At 35.5% G+C, this 18,171-nt stretch overlaps 1 pseudogene; it reads right to left on the bottom strand.

Annotated features, from left to right (window-relative positions):
• The window catches only part of LOC141492114 (ceruloplasmin-like), a 44,354-nt pseudogene extending 26,508 nt beyond the window's left edge, over positions 1 to 17,846 (bottom strand).
• Between the last annotated feature and the right edge of the window lie 325 nt (positions 17,847 to 18,171).

Raw genomic sequence — 18,171 nt, 5'->3', positions numbered from 1 at the left:
AGACCTTCACATTTTTCTGTCCCTGTCACCTTACCAGTGAATCATCTGCGCGAAGACTTCCTTTCTGACACACTAGAAGAGGTCCTGCCAACCCACTGGAGATCTCTCTACTCATGTCCATGGAAGAGTCGTATAAGCAGGTCAAGCAAACTGGATCGGTAGAGGTGGGACCCACAGATTCTGGAACAGTCCATTCATAGGTAAAATTTTCCCCAGGCTGTATACTTGAAGAAGGTGGAGGTGTACCTGTTATTTACATAAGAAGATGACAGGAACTGTCATTAGGAGCAGCCTAATGCTGGTACAGGTTCATTTTCTTCCTCCATGTGCCATGGCTACTTTACCTCCACTGGGGGTTCTATAATGTGATCCCTCATTGCTCTTGGTGAACCTCAAGCAATGAGGCTGAATGCTGAGGGGATGGTTAGCTCTGTTGAGGAAAGTCACCTGGATGGTGTCTCCCACTTCTGTTTTAATGACAGGACCTAGAAACAAGCAGAAAATGAATTATATAATTCTTTTAAAACATAAATGGACAGATTATGTGACCTGATGATGACTGAATTTTCTGGACAAATCAATCAACAGCAATTTATGAAGAAGATCTTGTTCAGCTGTTTCGCCACATTTGGTGTTTCCTTAGCAAAGATGCCATTTCCTTCTCTAACTCATTTCACAGATGAGGAAATTAAGTTAAACAAGGTTAAGTAACTTGTCCATGGTTGCTCAGCTAGTAAGTGTCTAAGGTCAGGTTTGCACTCCTAGAGTTATGTCTTACTGACTCCAGGTCTGGCACTCTAACCACTATGGTACCACCTGACTGCCTTGGGAATACAAGAATAAAGAATTAAAAAATTCCTATTCACACATGACTGATATTCCAATGGAGGAGACAAGGATAATGCCGCTCTGATCCTGAAATGTGCTCAGGTATGTATGAATGAATGAATGAATAAATATTTACTAAGTCAGACACTGAAATAAGTGCTAAAGGTTTTGAAATAAATGAAGAGACAAATAAATAAATGTGTTTACATTGCATACATATACATACATATTATATATATATATACATTATATATATTATATATGTGCTCCATTTCCAGAAATCATGGCATTTTTATGTGATTACTATGCCCAGAGCAATAGATGGAAAACAGGTGAGAGAACCCCAGGATCCTAGAAGATTCCATTAGTCTCCTTGGAGGATATTAGAATCACAGGACTAGATGACCAAGAACAACCCTGAGAGATCTGTTATAGAAAATGTTATCCATATCCAGCGAAAAACTATGGGTATCTGAATGCAGAGTAAAACATGTTATGTTTACTTTTTAAAACTTCTTTTAGTTTTTTCTTACTCATGTTTTTTTCCCTTCTTAATTCTAGTAGCATATATATATATATATATATATATATATATATATATATATATATACATACATACATACATATTATATATATTAAGTTTTTGCAAGGCAAATGGGATTAAGTGGCTTGCCCAAGGCCACATAGCTAGGTAATTATGAAGTGTCTGAGACCAGATTTGAGCTCAGGTACTCCTGACTCCAGGGCAGGTGTGGTGCTCTATCTACTGCACCACCTAACCGCCCCTCCCTTCTTAATTAATCCCTCTTCTCCAACATGATTAATATGGAAATATGTTAAACAGCATTGTACAACTTATACCAGATTGTTTGCTGCCATGGGGATGGGGGAGGGAAGGGAGAGTGATAGAAAAATGTGAAACTCATAAATTTGTGAATGGATGAATGCTGAAGACTAACTTTGCATGTAATTGGAAAAATAAAATAATTTTAAAAAGAAGCATAGGATTGGAGATCCAGATACAGCAGAGATCCTAGAATTCATCTAGTTCAATATTCTTAGTTTCAAAGATAAGGAAACTGAGGCCAAAAAAAAAAGAGAAGTGACTTCCCAAGATCACAAAGTTAGTAAATGACAGAGACAGGATTAGGTTTCAGGTATTTTGATTACATATCTAGCACTCTCTCCACTAGACTGTACAACTTCTTTATTTAATTTATTTATAATATTGATTAATTAATAACAAATAATGTTTATATTATTTGTCTTAATACGATTCTTGAAATTTTTAAAAATTTGCATTTCTGAATGAGACAAAGTTTCTTGCTACTACTGATCTTGATATGTAAATTGGTTATGTCATCATGACTATATAGGATTTATATATGTGTAATAGAATGGATATATGTCTACAGGTATATCTATAACATGTTTATTTTTATTCATATATGTTTATCTATCTCTGTAAATCTTGTATGTATGCAAGAAGTGTGCTGGAACCTGTTTGAACCAGATCCTGAGAACCAATTGTCAGTTTTTCTATATCTATAAATTGGAAACCAACAAGAGCCACAAATCAGAGCTTGATTTATTATTTTGTTGATTATAAACTTAAGAAAGTGATGAAGAATATGCTAATATTACAAATTAAACTGAACATGCGTCTTACATATTTTTTTTTCAATTTTGAGAAACACTATGGCCTAGTCAATGGAGAGCTGGCCTCAGAGTCAGGACTACCTGAACTCAAGACTTGTCTCTGACAGCTTCTGGTTGTGTGATCCTGGATAAGTCCCTTGACCTCTCAGTGTCCCAGGCTACTCTGTATGACTACTGAATAGTTATCAAACTGTTTTCACAGAGGGAGTTTCTTCAATTTTTTTTTGCTGATATCAATGAAATTTCAAGATTTATACCATCCTCCAATCCTCAGAATCCTCCAGTTTTACCCGAAAGTCTAAGATGTCTTTCTTTAGGGAGTCTTGTTTTCTTTTTTAGGAAGGAAACATCTGTGTATGCTTGGTATTACAACTTCTTGTCGGTTCCTCCAATTCTGCTGGGACCTCGAACAAAATAAGGTTCTGATTAACTGTGTATAGATAATGGAAGATGACAATTTCAAGCTGCGGAATCAGAAGATTCAAGAAAGGATGCAGATCTATCCTAATTTGTTTCTTTAAACTTAGTCTTAGTCTCAAATTTTAAAAGATCCCAAACTTATTTTTCTCAGGTAGTTAATCAACTTTAATTTTTTAATTCACTGTGTACAGATGTGTCACTATGATTTTTTTTAGTTTTTTTGCAAGGCAATGGTGTTAAGTGGCTTGCCCAAGTCACACAGCTAGGTAATTATTAAGTGTCTGAGGCTGGTCAGATTTGAACTCAGGTAGTCCTGACTCCAGGGCCAGTGCTCTATTCACTGCACCAACTAGCCACCCCTCTATGAGGTTTTAAAGAGGTTTTCAAACTCCTCATCTATAAAATGAGGGAGTTGTATAAGCTTATCTCTAAGATCTTTAAATGCTATATTCTATTATCTGATTTTATACTCCAGTGGACTTTCATAGTCTGAAAATGAATCAGTTAATGATGAATAAATGAAAATCCATTTATTATGTGCCAATATACTAAGTATTGGGAATACAAATAGAAAAATGAATACAGTCTCCGCTCTTGGGGAGCTCACATTTTCATTAAGAGAGATAAAAGAAAATTTACTACATGTCTTTCTTAAAGGATGCCATAGACATATGGCTTACATTTATAAATCACATGAATCAGGATGGATGGTTAGGTTTGGCGGTCCTCTGTCTCACCAGAAGGAATCAGGTTGGTGACTCCCATCTCATCCAAGATCTATGAGTAATTGAATTACCCAGTTGAGTTTTAGACTATCCAGGATTGGTGATGTGATGAGGGGATGTCAGGTGAAGGCTGACCTTGGTAGTGGCAAGTCAACCAGAGCTATATGAGAGATGAATTTTACCTATTAGAATACGTCTGGGTTGACAGCATAATAGGATCTTAGGATCTTGGGAAGGGCAACTAGAAGGGACTTCAGAGAGGATCTAGAATATTCTTCTCAATGTACAGATGAAGAAACATCCTCAAAGAGGCAGTGATTCAATCAGGGTCCCAAAGGAAGTGTAGAATAAATGACCAATTTTAACTTCTGGACATGGATCCAAGATGACACGGTAGGGAAGCCCTCAGTTGATCTCTCCCAACATTCCTCTCCAAATAATGGTGAGATAGATCAAATCTTGGAATTTTATTTAGTGAAATATTCTCTCTCTCTCTCTCTCTCTCTCTCTCTCTCTCTCTCTCTCTCTCTCTCTCTCTCTCTCTCTCCCACTGTCTCCCCAATCATGCCATCTTTTCCATTGGTGTGAAATATAGTAATGACTTGTCTAAAATAGACAGCCCATGAAGCAATTTAAGAATTTATTCAATTTAGGGGCAACTAGATGACACAGTGGATAGAGTACCAGTCCTGGAGTCAGGAGGCCCTGAGTTTAAATCCAGCCTCAGACACTTAATAATCACCTAGCTGTGTGACCTTGGGCAACTTAACCCCACTTAACCTGACTGCCTTGCAAAAAAACAAAAAAAATTTTGTTCAATTTGAAAAATTTTGAGACATAGTTAAGGGAACAGAGAAACAAACTCCAGTTAGATAGGTGTGTAAAATGACAGTGATACAAAAGAGAAAGCATATTAGAAGAAGGAGACTCTTTCTCATAGTAGAAAAATAAGACCAAAAGCTGTAAGGAGGAGCAGATTGCAAGAACTTAGCTGGAGAATTTGTCTAGTAGAAATACCAAAACTTTAGAATGATTAAATGTTATCACTTCATTCATGTTTGCAATTTTAGCCTAAGCATTTTGAATTGAGTCCTTACCTCCCAGGAGCTGTTAAGTTTTTCCCTGTAAAGTGATTAATACCAGATGGAGCATAATTCCAAAGCTCTTCCTCAGCAGCAATGTAGTAATATTTAACTTTTGTCCCATCGATGTTATCAGTTGAAGACTTCTTGCAATCATTTATCTTGAAATATGCTTGCATGCCAGCTGAAAAATGGAACATATGTGAAGGCTCATTTCATTAAGACAACAAAAAAACATTTTTTAAAATTTCTCATGTTTGCTCCTCTTTTCTTTGGAGAAATTTGAGGAAACTGTTTTTGGGGGACTGCACATGGGAATGTATCAAAAACAATTGACATTATACATTTTTACTCCTACCCTTTGCCTCAGTGATTCTGCCCCTGGGGATTTATATCCTCCAAGAAGATCAATGACAAAAATTATAAAAGTTAATAGAGAAGGATTTGAGAATATGGAAACAAAGAAATTCTCAACTCCAACCCCTCCCCCACCTTAATTTAAAACAATAAATATAGAAAAAAATTGGGGAAAAATTTTGCCATAAATATTTCTGATAAAAATCTTTTCTAATATGGCATACATATATATGCACTTATATATATTATATAAATTAATCAGATTTATGAAAGGAAGAATCATTCTTTAGTAGGTAGGTGATCAAAAGTATGAACAGATTGTTCACTAAAGAAGGGACACAATTCATAAATTGTTCACGTTCTTAAATCAGATAATCCCAAATTAAAACAACTCTTGAGATAATACCTTTTACATATCAAATCAATAACTTATGCAAAATGCTCACTCTTAAAGAAGACAACTTCCAATTAAAATATTTCTGGAGATAATACCTTTCACTTATCAAATTATCATGATGGTTTACTTTCCTAACTACAGAAAAATAAGCCACTCTGTATATTGAGAATGGAGAGACAAGTTGGAGTAATCTTTTTGGAAGACAACATTGAATCATATAATGAGCTACAAAGCTATTTTATAATATTCCTTTGTGATCCATTAGCCCTTTGGATTGATATTAGCAAAAATAAAAGAAATTATCTATACTATAGGAAAACAGCATAATATCATTTATAATAATAAAAAATTGAAAATAATCCACATGTCCAGTAAATAGAGAATGACTAAAAAAAATATGGCAAGCGAATTGAATGGAAGTTATGAGCTATACCCACCCAGCAGGGCTACCCAAGACTGATAGGTTATAGAGGCGTGTTCTAACAAAGGGTGATCCACCAGAGAAGGAAATTCCAAACAACTTCAGGATCTTTGTCAAGAAAACCTTATGGGAAGTATTAAAATGTAAAATAGATGACATTGGGAGATTCAAAGATGTCCAATATGCTACTGGGAGAAAAGCAGATGACAGCTACAGAAAGAATGAAGCAGCTGGACCAAAGTCAATAGGAAACTAGGTGATGAATATAACAAGTGACAAAAGGAAATTCTGAGGCTGTAAATATTGATATTGCTATAAGCCAAGGTAAGCTGGATAGGGTCGATATGGAGATGAAAAGATTAAACATTCACAATTTGGGTGTCAGTGTTCATAAATGGATAGAAATGGGTAAATTTAATTCAATGGATCATTAGATATACCAGTGTGGGCAAGAATTCCTCAGAAGAAATATAGTCAATAAAAAGAAAAATAAAAAAATAAAAAAGGACCAAATGATATATGTTTGAATCCAAGACAAACCATTCAACAGCACACTAATATGAATCTGTGCTCTAATCACTGAGACTAAAGAGGCAATGTTTATCAATTCTCTGGAGACTGACAATATCTACTAGAATTAACATCCTCAAAAAATGTCATATTTGTCATAATGTATTAGAATGCTAAAGTAGAAAATTAAAATAATTTTTGGAATAACAGATAAATTTGACCTTGAAGCAAAAGATAAAGTAGGGAAGAGACAATAGGAGTTTTGTCAAGGTAACTTGCTGGTCATTATAAACATTCTTTTTCAACAACTCCAAAGGCAACTCTGCACATAGTTATCACCAGATGATCAATAATAAAATCAGTTTGATTATATATTTTGCAGCCAAAGATGGAGAAGCTCTATAGAGTCACTTAAAACAAGACCTGGAGCTGATTGTGGCTTAGATCATGAATTTTTTTCTTGCAAAATTCAGACATAAATTGTACAAAATATGGACAACCATCAGATCATATAGGTGTGACTTAGATAACATCCCTTATGACTATAAAATAGAAGTGATGAATAGATTTAAGGGATTAGCACACACATCTAGATGAAGAAATTAAAGCTACATTGACACAAAACCATGTATATCATCTTTATCATTTGATATAGTAATTGATTTATCTCAAATAATGTATTTATTCATTATTACCCATACAGCTCTCCCAGAATACACCAGAAATGAATGTTTCAGAACAGGAATTCCTAGAAGATCTGTGAGTATGTCTGGGACTGTTATAAGAAGCAATTATAGATAAAGTACAGTAGAGAGAGCATTGGGTTTGGAGTTAGAAAGATCAGAGCTCAAATCCGAAGTCATGCACTAACCTAACTGTGTGACCCTGAGTAAATTGTTTAATACCTGTCTAAAACTAGAGATGACAATGGTGAGCCACTATAAAATCTTTGCCAAGAAATCCCTATGGACAGTTGGTCCACAGGGTCATAAAGAGTCAGACATGAACAACAATACACTCTAAAGAACATTCAACATAAAAGAAGAATGATAGGGTGGCAACTCATCTTTGGACATTGTCTAACTGAGCCTCTTTAAAAAGAGGAGAAGAAAGAGATGATGATAGAAATAATCAGTTACAATTATAATTTTTAAAAAAGTAATAACTTCTTACCATCCATATGTTTGTTAACTTGACAACTAAGCATCCATTCCCCAACACTTTTTGCTACCATGTAAGCATCAACCATTGAAGCGGAAAAAAGACTGAGAGTACTCATTTGGTGACCCTGAAAGATCAAGGTCTGTCCATGAAGAAAGATAGAGTGTTTGTCAAATTCATCACCCATTCCAAAAAAAATACCAATTCACTCTGTCTTCCATGCACATGTCGAGGTGTGGAATATTTTCAAACATGAATCCATTCATTTCTAGGGAGAAAAAAACAAGAGTTCACATATGTTATAAAGGTAACTATTACAGGAGCCATGAAAGAGGGTTTGGTAGAGGATGGGAGGGATGGAGTAAGGGAGGATGATAGATCAAGGGCTACCCAGAGCAAAAACAGACTTAACTTTCATTCTTGTAACTCAGGATGTGCCTAGGTCTAGTTTCTGCTCTTCCCAAATTAAGATTCCAAGAAAAAGTGAAACCCGTAGGCATTGAGGAAAAAATAATATGAAGAGGATAAGGGGAAAAACATAAGGAGGAATAAGAGGACAAAACATTGACAGATGCAAGAAAACAATATGATGGGAATGAATTGGGGAGAAGAAAGGAAAGAAGGAAAGAACAAGGGAAAAAGGAGAAAGAGAAGAAATTGGACTGAAACCAAAATGAGACTAGATGATGAATGTAACTGGTGACAAAAGGAAATTATGACTGTAAAGATCAATAAACCAAGGAAAGCTATATATGGATATGGAAAAAAATTAACATTTACATCTTGGCTGTTGATGATCATAAATGAATAGAAATAGCTAAATTTTTTTTGTTTTTAACATGTTGTTCTCGAATTATATATAATAGTAGTATCTACCTATCATCTTTTGTAAGGTTTTGAATTTTACATTTTTCCCCCACTCTCCCTCCCCTCCCCTCCCCCACAGAAGGCTGTTTGATAGTCTTTACATTGTTTCCATGCTATACATTAATGTAAATGGAATGTGTTATAAGAGTAAACATACCCCCCCCCAAGAAGATGAGAAAGAGAAAAAAATGTACTTCAGTCTGTGTTCAGATTCCTATGGCTCAGTCTCTGGGGTGAGTTGCTTTCTTTATCATAAGTCTACCAGAGAAGTTGCTTCAATATTTTTCCCACAGTTGCTATTACTAGCTGTATTTCCCTCCACTCTATCCCTCCCCACTCTCATTTATTCTATTCTCTCTCTCTCTCTCTCTCCTTTCATCCTGGCCCTGTCCAAAAGCGTGTTGTATCTGAGTACCCTTTCCCTCAATCTTCCCTCTCTTCTATTACCTATTCTCCCCCTTCCCTCCCCCCATCCCCCCCTTATCCCATCCCTTTCTTCTCATTTTTCTCTAGGGTAAGATAGAAGAAATAGGTAAATTTAATTTAGTTGACCATCAACTATACCAGTGTCGGCAAGAATTCCTCAGAAGAAATGGATTAGTCTGCATAGTCAATAAAAAGGTGAGGAAAAACAGTATTGGAGCATAATCTCAAACAGGACCAAATGATATCTGTTAGAAATCAGAGCTTCAGTCACATTAGAATAGGAGGCATTTTTCCTCATATATTTCGATAGCTTGAAGACGCAGAATTATAAATTATGAGTTTGGAAGTGATTTTAGTGTAGGGATATGCTAGTGAATTTTTAACACAACTCTTCGGGGGGGGAAATATCTATAATGTACTTTTTTAAAAAGGTTTTTGCAAGGCAAACGGGCTGAAGTGGCTTGCCTAAGGCCACACAGCTAGGTCATTATTAAGTGTCTGAGACCAGATTTGAACCTGGTACTCCTGACTCCAGGGCCAGTGCTTTATCTACTATGCCACCTAGTGGCCCCTATAATATGCTTTTAAGTTTAATTTGATTATTAAATTTTCTCCATCACATTCTTAAACCTTTTTTTGGTGTTGTTTAGTTGCTTCAATCATGTTTGATTCGTTGAGGTTTTCTTGGGGAAGATACCATACTTGTTTGCCATTTCTTTTTCTAGCATATTTTATAAATGAGGAATTGAGGCAGACAGGGTGAAGTGACTTGCTCAGAAGTGTCTGAGACTGGATTTGAACTCAGGGAGATAAGTCTTCCTGACTCCAGATCCAAGGCTCTATGTTCTATAGCACCTAGCTTCCCTTCTTAATTCTGGACAATCAATAAAGCAAAAAATCAAGCCCCAATTTATAGTGTTTGCTGATTTCTAAAGTATAAATGCTCACAATGAGAACCTTACAATCTATCCAGAAGCCTCTACTAGCTGGTTCAGCACTTCCCTGCCATAGAGGTCAACTAATCTAAACTCTCATTTTAGATGAGGAGAAAGCTGAGTAATTTTCCTTAAGTCACACATGAATTTGAATTTCCTGGTTGTGTTTTTGCTTGACTTCTTGGGTTTTATAATAGCTTCACTGGCACCAGGCAAAGACATTCCATATGAGGAGGACTTTCTGTCCATCTCTTTACCTATTATGAAGTGTCTCTTTACCTAATATGAAGTGTTTATTGGATGCTTTTCACATTAAGCAATGTGTGCTCATTTGAACGTACTAATCACTTGTGTCTTTTTTTGATGGGTGTTTTTAAATTTAAATTTTAAATACAATTTTAAATTTGATAGTTAAATTAAATTTATATTTACACATATAGCCAAAGGAAAGTTGATAATTAGGGTTACTAAACCAACAAACAATGAAAATCCTTCCCTTTCTCATTCAGTTCCCACAGAACTCTTTGCAATTCATTGGGATTCATTTTCCTCAGCTAAATCTACAATCCTTTGAAAAATTTGCTTCTTTTTTATGTAACACAAACCTCAAAGACTATTGGTATTGGACTTTCTCCACATTGATGGAGATCAATGATGTTGGAGAGAGGAGGAGAGAAGGGAGATGCAATCATTTGGGTTCTTCTGGTTTCTAGATTTGAGAAAGTAGATGAGCAATGCCAACTGCACTTCACTTACAATGCATTCTGTTGCTCTCCTTGAAGTCTGGATCAGTTTTATCAACCTTATCAGGCTCATAACAGTAGGTATTGATATTTTCATCCAGATACCAGCTCTCATTTTCATTTACTTGATTAAACATCATAACAAATGAACGATCAATATCTTTTTCATTGTCCCCATCCAGGGTCCCTGAAATAAATGATAATAAATTGTTTAGTTTTTCACATGGAATGATTAGCTTTAATAGGTAGTTATTTATTTTTTAGTTCAAAATAATCTATTATTTTAATTAGTTTTTTAGAAAGATTTTATGTATTTTAAGCTTTACAATTTTCCCCCATTCTTGCTTCCCTCCCCCCACTCCCCCATAGAAGGCATTCTGTTAATCTTTACATTGTTTCCATGGTATATATTGATCTCAGTTGAATGTGATGAGAGAGAAATCACATCCTTAAGGAAGAAAAAATGAAGTATAAGAGATAGCAAAATTGCATAATGAGGTAATGGGTTTTTTTTTCCCCTAAATTGAAGGTAATATTCTTTGGTCTTTGTTCAAACTTCACAATTCTTTCTCTGGATACAGATGGTATTCTCCATTGCAGATAGCCCAGAATTGTCCCTGATTGCTGCACTGAAGGAATGATCAAGTCCATCAAGGTTGATTGTCACCCCCATGTTGCTTTAGGGTGTACAATGCTTTTGTGGCTCTGCTCATCTTGCTCAGCATCAGTTCATGCAAATCTTTCCAGGCTTCCCTGAATTCCCATCCCTCCTGGTTTCTAATAGAACAATAGTGTTCCATGACACACATATACCACGGTTTGTTAAGCCATTCCTCAATTGAAGGGCATTCACTTAATTTCCAATTTTTTTGCCACCACAACCAGGGCTGCTACGAATATTTTTGAACAAGTGATGTTTTTATCCTTTTTTCATAATCTCTTCAGGGTATAGACCCAGTAGTGGTATTGCTGGGTCAAAGGGTATTCACATTTTTGTTGCCTTTGGGTATAATTCCAAATTGCTCTCCAGAAAGGCAGCATGAGTTCACAGCTCAACCAACAAAGTATTAGTGTCCCAGATTTCCCACATCCTTTCCAACGTTAATCATTGTCCTTTCTGGTCAATTGGCCAGTCTGAGAGATGTGAGGTGGTATCTCAGAGATACTTTAACTTGCATTTCTCTAATAATTAAAGATTTAGAGCAATTTTTTCAGATGACTATGGATTGCTTTGATTTCCTCAAGCTATAAATTGTGTTTGCATATCTTTTGACCATTTGTCTTGTTTTTGAAAATTTGACTCAGTTCTCTGTATTTTTTAGAAATGAGTCCTTTGGGGGCAGCTAGGTGGTGTAGTGGATAAAGCACTGGCCTTGGAGTCAGGAGTACCTGGGTTCAAATCCGGTCTCAGACACTTAATAATTACCTAGCTGTGTGGCCTTGGGCAAGCCACTTAACCCCATTTGCCTTGCAAAAACCTAAAAAAAAGAAAAAAGAAATGAGTCCTTTGTCAGAAATACTAGTTGTGAAAATTGTTTCCCAATTTACTACATTCTTTTGATCTTGGTTATAGTGGTTTTGTCTGTGCAAAAGATTTTATGTAAATGATTTAATGAAATAAAAATTATCTAGTTTGTTTGTAATGATGTTCTCCATCTCTTCCTTGGTCATAAACTGCTCCCCTTTCCATAGATCTGACAGGTAAAATACTCCTTGATCTCCTAGTTTTCTTATAATAATGTTTTTTTATGTCTAGATCCTGTATTCATTTGGATCTTATCTTGGTATAGGGTGTGAGATGCTGGTCTAATCTAAGTTTCTTCCATACTAACTTCCAATTTTCATAACAGTTTTTATTGAAGAGAGAGTTTTTATCCCAATAGCTGGACTCTTTGGGTTTATCAAACAGCAGATTACTATAATCGTTTCCTGCTATTGCATCTAGTCTATTCCACTGCTCCACCACTCTATTTCTTAACCAATACCAGACAGTTTTGATGACTGATGTTTTATAATATAATTTTAGATCTGGTAAGGCTAAGCCACCTTCTTTTACAGTTTTTTTCATTGCTCCCTAGAAATTCTTGACTTTCTATTTCTCCATATAAATTTACTTACAACTTTTTCTAACTCATTAAAGTAATTTTTGGAATTTCTATTGGTAGGGCACTAAACAAGTAGTTTAATGTTGGTAGAATTGTCACTTTTATTATATTAGCTTGACCTATCCAAGAGCAGTTGATGTTTGCCCAGTTATTTAAATCTGATTTTATTTGTGAGAGAAGTGTTTTGTATTTGTTTTCAAAAAGTTTCTGAGTCTGCTTGGCAGGTAGACTCCCAAGTATTTTATATTGTCTTTGAATGGGATTTCTCTTTCTAGCTCTTTCTGCTATATCTTGCTAGTCATATATAGAAATGTTTAGGATTTATGAGGGTTTATTTTATATCCTGTGACTTTGCTAAAGTTACTTATTATTTCTAGTAGTTTTTTAGATGATTTTTTGAGATTCTCTAGGTATAGAGTTTTGTCTCTTCCTTCCCAATTTTAGTTCCTTCAATTTCTTTTTCTTCTCTTATTGCTGAAGCTAACATTTCTAATACAATATTGAATAGTAGCAATGATAACGGACATCCTTGTTTCACCCCGATGTTATTGGGAATGCCTCTAGTCTATCCCCATTACATATAATGCTTGTTGATTGTTTCAGATAGATACTAGATACTGCTTATTATTCTGAGGAACAATCCATTTATTCCTACACCCTCTAGTATTTTTAGTAGAAATGGGTGCTGTATTTTGAAAGCTTTTTCAGCATCTATTGATGTGATCATATGATTTCCTAATATTTAACCAACCCTGCATTTCTGCGATAAATATTACTTGGTTATAATGTATTTTCCTAACTTGTAATAATTTTGTTAAGATTTTATTTAAGATTTTTGCATCTATATTCATGAGGGAAATATGTCTATAATTTTCTTTCTCTATTTTAACTCTTCCTATTTTAGGTATCAGTACCATATTGGTATCATAAAAAGTTAGGCAGATCTCAGACACTTAATAATTACCTAGCTGTGTGGCCTTGGACAAGCCACTTAACCCCATTTGTCTTGCAAAAAAAAAAAGTCTCTCTCTCTCTCTCTCTCTCTCTCTCACACACACACACACACACACACACATCCTCTTCAATTATGGCTTCCAGTCTCATCATCCCATCTTCTCCAAAGTTACCAATAATGACTACATTGCCAGTTCTAATGACCTTTTCTCACTTGTTTCTCTTTGACCACAATGCAGCATCTGAAATTATGGATCATCTTCCTTTGATGAATATTCTTTCTTCTCCAAGTTTTTAGCATACTACTTTCTTCTGGTTCTCCTCCTATTTGCCCAACTACCTCTTCTCAGTTTCCATGACTGGTTCATTTTCCATATAAAGAACTATTCCCTGTGGGCATCCCAAAAGTCTCTGTCCTAAATCCCCTATTTCTCTCTATACTTTTGCATTTGGTGATTTCATCAGTTTCTATATATTAATTTTCATATTTATGCAGTTGAGGCAGCTAGGTGATATAGTGGATAGCACACCTGTCCTGAAGTCAGGAAGATTAAAGTTCAAATCTGTCCTCAGATATTTGCTGACTGTGTCACTCTGGGTAAATTACTTATCCCCTATGTGCTTCAATTCCTCATCTGTAAAGTGGGGACACATTGGAGAAGAAAATGCCAAGCCTCTCCAGTATTTTTGCCTAGAAAAACCCATGGTCAAAGTCTGAAGGGTCATGTGGAGTCAGATACATCCGGATGACTAAACGACAACAGTACAACCCTCACCTCTTTCCTGAACTCAAGGCTTGCATCTCCAACTTCCCCTTGGACCTCTCAAACTGGCTACCCCATAGACACCTCAAACTCAACAGATACCCCCCAAAAGAACTCATTGTCATTCTTCCCAAACCCATTCTAGACTTCCTTATTCCTATCTAGGGTAGCACCATCTTCCATTACAACCTTGGTGTCATCCTAGATTCCTCCATCTCCCTCACCTCACATACCTAATTCATTGCCAATTCTAGTTTCAACCTTTATAACATCACCCATCTAAGCCACATCTCTCCAACCACTTAGTGACAGCTCTAGCTCAATACTTTGACATTGGTTGCCTAAATTGTTTCCTTAAGCTTCTTTCCACTCCAGTTCCCAATTCAGTGATTTAAAAAAAAATTAAGTCATGTTCTCTATTCTTATTGTTCCATGGCTCCCTCTTATTTCCAGGATAGACTCAAACTCCTCTGCTTGTTATTTTTGGTTCCAGCCTATCTTTCCAAAGTATAATACATTCATTCAATCTATGTTCTGGTTAATTAACTCTTCTTCCTAAATGACATACCACTTTCCTTCTCACTTAACAGGTTTTTCTCACATGTCTGGAATCCTCCAAAAGTACTCACCATATGATAGGTGCTGTTCAAAGCAAAGTGATACAAAGAAAAGAAAAAACCCCCCAATAATCCTTGTTCTCTAAGACCTTACTAGAAGTTAGATAACTTAGACTGGGTAAATAACCAACTATTTACAAGATCTAGAGAGAGCAGGTAGAACACAATCTGAAAGGGGAAGGTATTCAAAGAGAAGGGGACCAGGAAAGACCTCTAGCAGTTTGTGTAATTTGAACTAATGTTTGAAGGGAGCTAGGGAAACTGGAGTTCAGAGGTGAGAGGGAAGAGCATTCCAGCCATGAGGGAAAGCATGGTCAGTGGCATGATGAAAGGACATGTAGGATCATATTTGAAGAACCGCAAATGGGCCAGGGTAGCTGCGTTCTAGAGTTGGGGCCAAGGTCCAAAATGTAAGGATTCCCCTCTCCTATGGTTCCACTTCTACCACCTGTAAGCTAGGTGACCATGGATAGGTCACTTAACTTTTTGGGGACCTAGGAGAATCCCCAAGTCTTATCTGAAGGGTCATCAAGGGGTTGGTGAAGGGAGTTCTCTGAATTCTTCTAGAATAGCATCATTAAAATAAGAGCTGACATTGTGTTATAAGTAATATAAATAATGCCAACATTTAAGATTTGCTTATGTGTTCTCATTTGATTCTCACAATAACCATATGAGCATTAGTCTCAATATGTTACAGATGAGAATTAGTCTCAGAGATCAATGACTTATCCAAAGTCACCCAACTAAAAAGCAGGGAAACCAAAGTACAGATTTCAGTCTCCTGACTCCTAGCCCAATGCTATCCCAATATACTGGATGATATCTCATGCTATTCTTTTAGGGTAGATATTTCCAAAGAACATCAATTATACTAATCATTTTTCTTTCACAACTCAGTCATGGGTTTCAAGGCAGAGGACCTTGGTTAAAATTTTGGCTAATTTATATCCTTCTTTCCTCAGTATTATGTTTAGTTCTGTCTAGAAAGACAGTGCAATTTGATTGAAATTTATTTATTTTTCCTAAACTTTTTACTAAATCATATCATAAAATGGTAGAATACTATCAGCATTCTTTAGTCATTCAATGTCCAACATATGCTTGCTCTATTTCAATTATCTCCTTTAAATTAAGATAATGGTTGGAAAGGGAACTATTTTCACAGCTCTTAGACTATTGAAACAATTGTATTTTTCTAATTATATTCAATCTTGGAAGGGAATTCATCGTACCTTCATTTTCCTTAGTATAGGTTGCTCCATGGGGATGCATCGAGTAGAGTCTTGAGGCAAAATTTTTCATATGTACAACAATTACATCCCCAACTTCTCCCTTTAGAATGGGTCCCAAAAACCCTAGCCAGGAAGACATTTTCACAGGTGTTTGATAGGCTCCGTCTGTATACTGAAAATACATGGCTTTCTTATAAACTGATCCTATCCTCGTATTGCCTCTTTGTAGATAGATATATAAATGAAACTCTCTGTAGAAACAAAAAGACAACTCCATAACATAGTCCAACTAGGAAAAAAGATTCAAATCAGTTAGAATAGGAAGTTGGGAGATTTATAACTTAAATGGCAAAAGGAAAGAGATTTAGAGTTTAAATGGCAAAATTCTAAACCTGAAAAGAATAAGATGAAAGAGTTGGGGGGGAAAAGAAGAAATAGGAGTACCAAATAGTGTATTTGCTATGAGACATCATGCAATTAATTCATGTCAACATTTTATTTATAAAGCCCTTCCATAAACTTTGTACTAAACCATTCTTCAGTCATTTGATTATTATCTATCATAGATTTAGAACTAGAAGGGACCCTATAGACTGTGGAGTGGAAAAATCCATGTCTTTTTGGTTCCATATCCCCTTTATCACACTGCTCTCTTGGCAGACACTAGATCACAACTATACAAGCAAATGGAATTAGTTATTTAATGAATTTGGACCATTTACATCCACAAATTGAATATATCAGTCTTTCTCCAAATAGCTCCTCATTCTCTTGATTAATCATTTGGAGAGATGAAAGAGAATAACATAAGTTTTATATTTAGATTTTTTCAAATATATGAGGAAAAAGGATTACTTTTAAAAATGCAACAATATGCATCTAAGCACAGAATTACACTGAGACCATTTCTGTAATATGGAACCTTTTAATAGTCTAGTGAAGATAATAATAAATAATATTCAGTGTGTCCCAGAAGTCATAGTGCAGTTTTAGACTTTAAAAAACTTAAAGAAAAAAATCTTAAAGCTTTTAGCTTTAAGGAGAATTTAGGGCCCAGTGAGGAAAAATGATTTGTCCATAGTTATGCAGAAAGGATTTGTAAGATTTGTAAGAAAGGATTTGAATCCTAGTTCTCTGACTCTTGAGCTGTTGTTCTTTCCATTGTGCTGGGATTCCTAGGGAAATAAAATCAGAAATGTTCTTGAATATTAAATTTGCTAAGGATAGGTACACACACACACACACACACACACACACATATATTTTATATATATATATATATATATATATATATATATATATACACCTACAACCTATGTATACAAATATATGCATATTTAAACATATATATGTCCATTCCTGTCAATGAATTTGTTTTTAAAGGTCTAATCTAATGAAAGTCATTATCAGCATATTATCCATAATAGTTAACCTCAAATCCATTCTTTGGACACTAGCATTTCAAGATGAACATTACTTACTTGTCTTCTGAAATGCGTTTCCCATTGACCATGTTTCTACCAGTAGGAGCATAGTTCCAGATCCTTTCCCTAATGCCAATATAATAATGTCTTTCTTTTGCCCAAGCTAGTGAATTGGCAAAAATTAGGGAAAAAAGTAAATAGCAGAAGTCTGGTCATTTTCTAACCTGGAACCTTGAGAAACAAAACGATTTTTAGACCTGCTTGACTTCCTTTTATGTCAGAGCTTCTTTGCTTCCCTGGACTACATTTGCATAAATTGCATAAGAGCAGTTCTCCTTTCTTTCTTCCCACAGATGCAGGTTCCATTCAGTTTTATTTAGCACTTGTTGGTCAAATGAAATGTTGTCCAACTGGAAAGTTGCACAATTATCCACTCAAGATTGCTAGTTCATGGTCCAACCGTTCTGGAGAGTAGTCTGAAACCATATCTAGAGGGCTAAAAAAAGTCGTTGTACACCTCTTGATTACATTACTAGGTCTT

This window comes from Macrotis lagotis, chromosome 6 (assembly GCF_037893015.1).
Source record: "Macrotis lagotis isolate mMagLag1 chromosome 6, bilby.v1.9.chrom.fasta, whole genome shotgun sequence".
NCBI lineage: Eukaryota > Metazoa > Chordata > Mammalia > Peramelemorphia > Peramelidae > Macrotis > Macrotis lagotis.
Note: the sequence above shows the minus strand (reverse complement) of the source record. Positions and strands in the feature narration are given on the sequence as shown.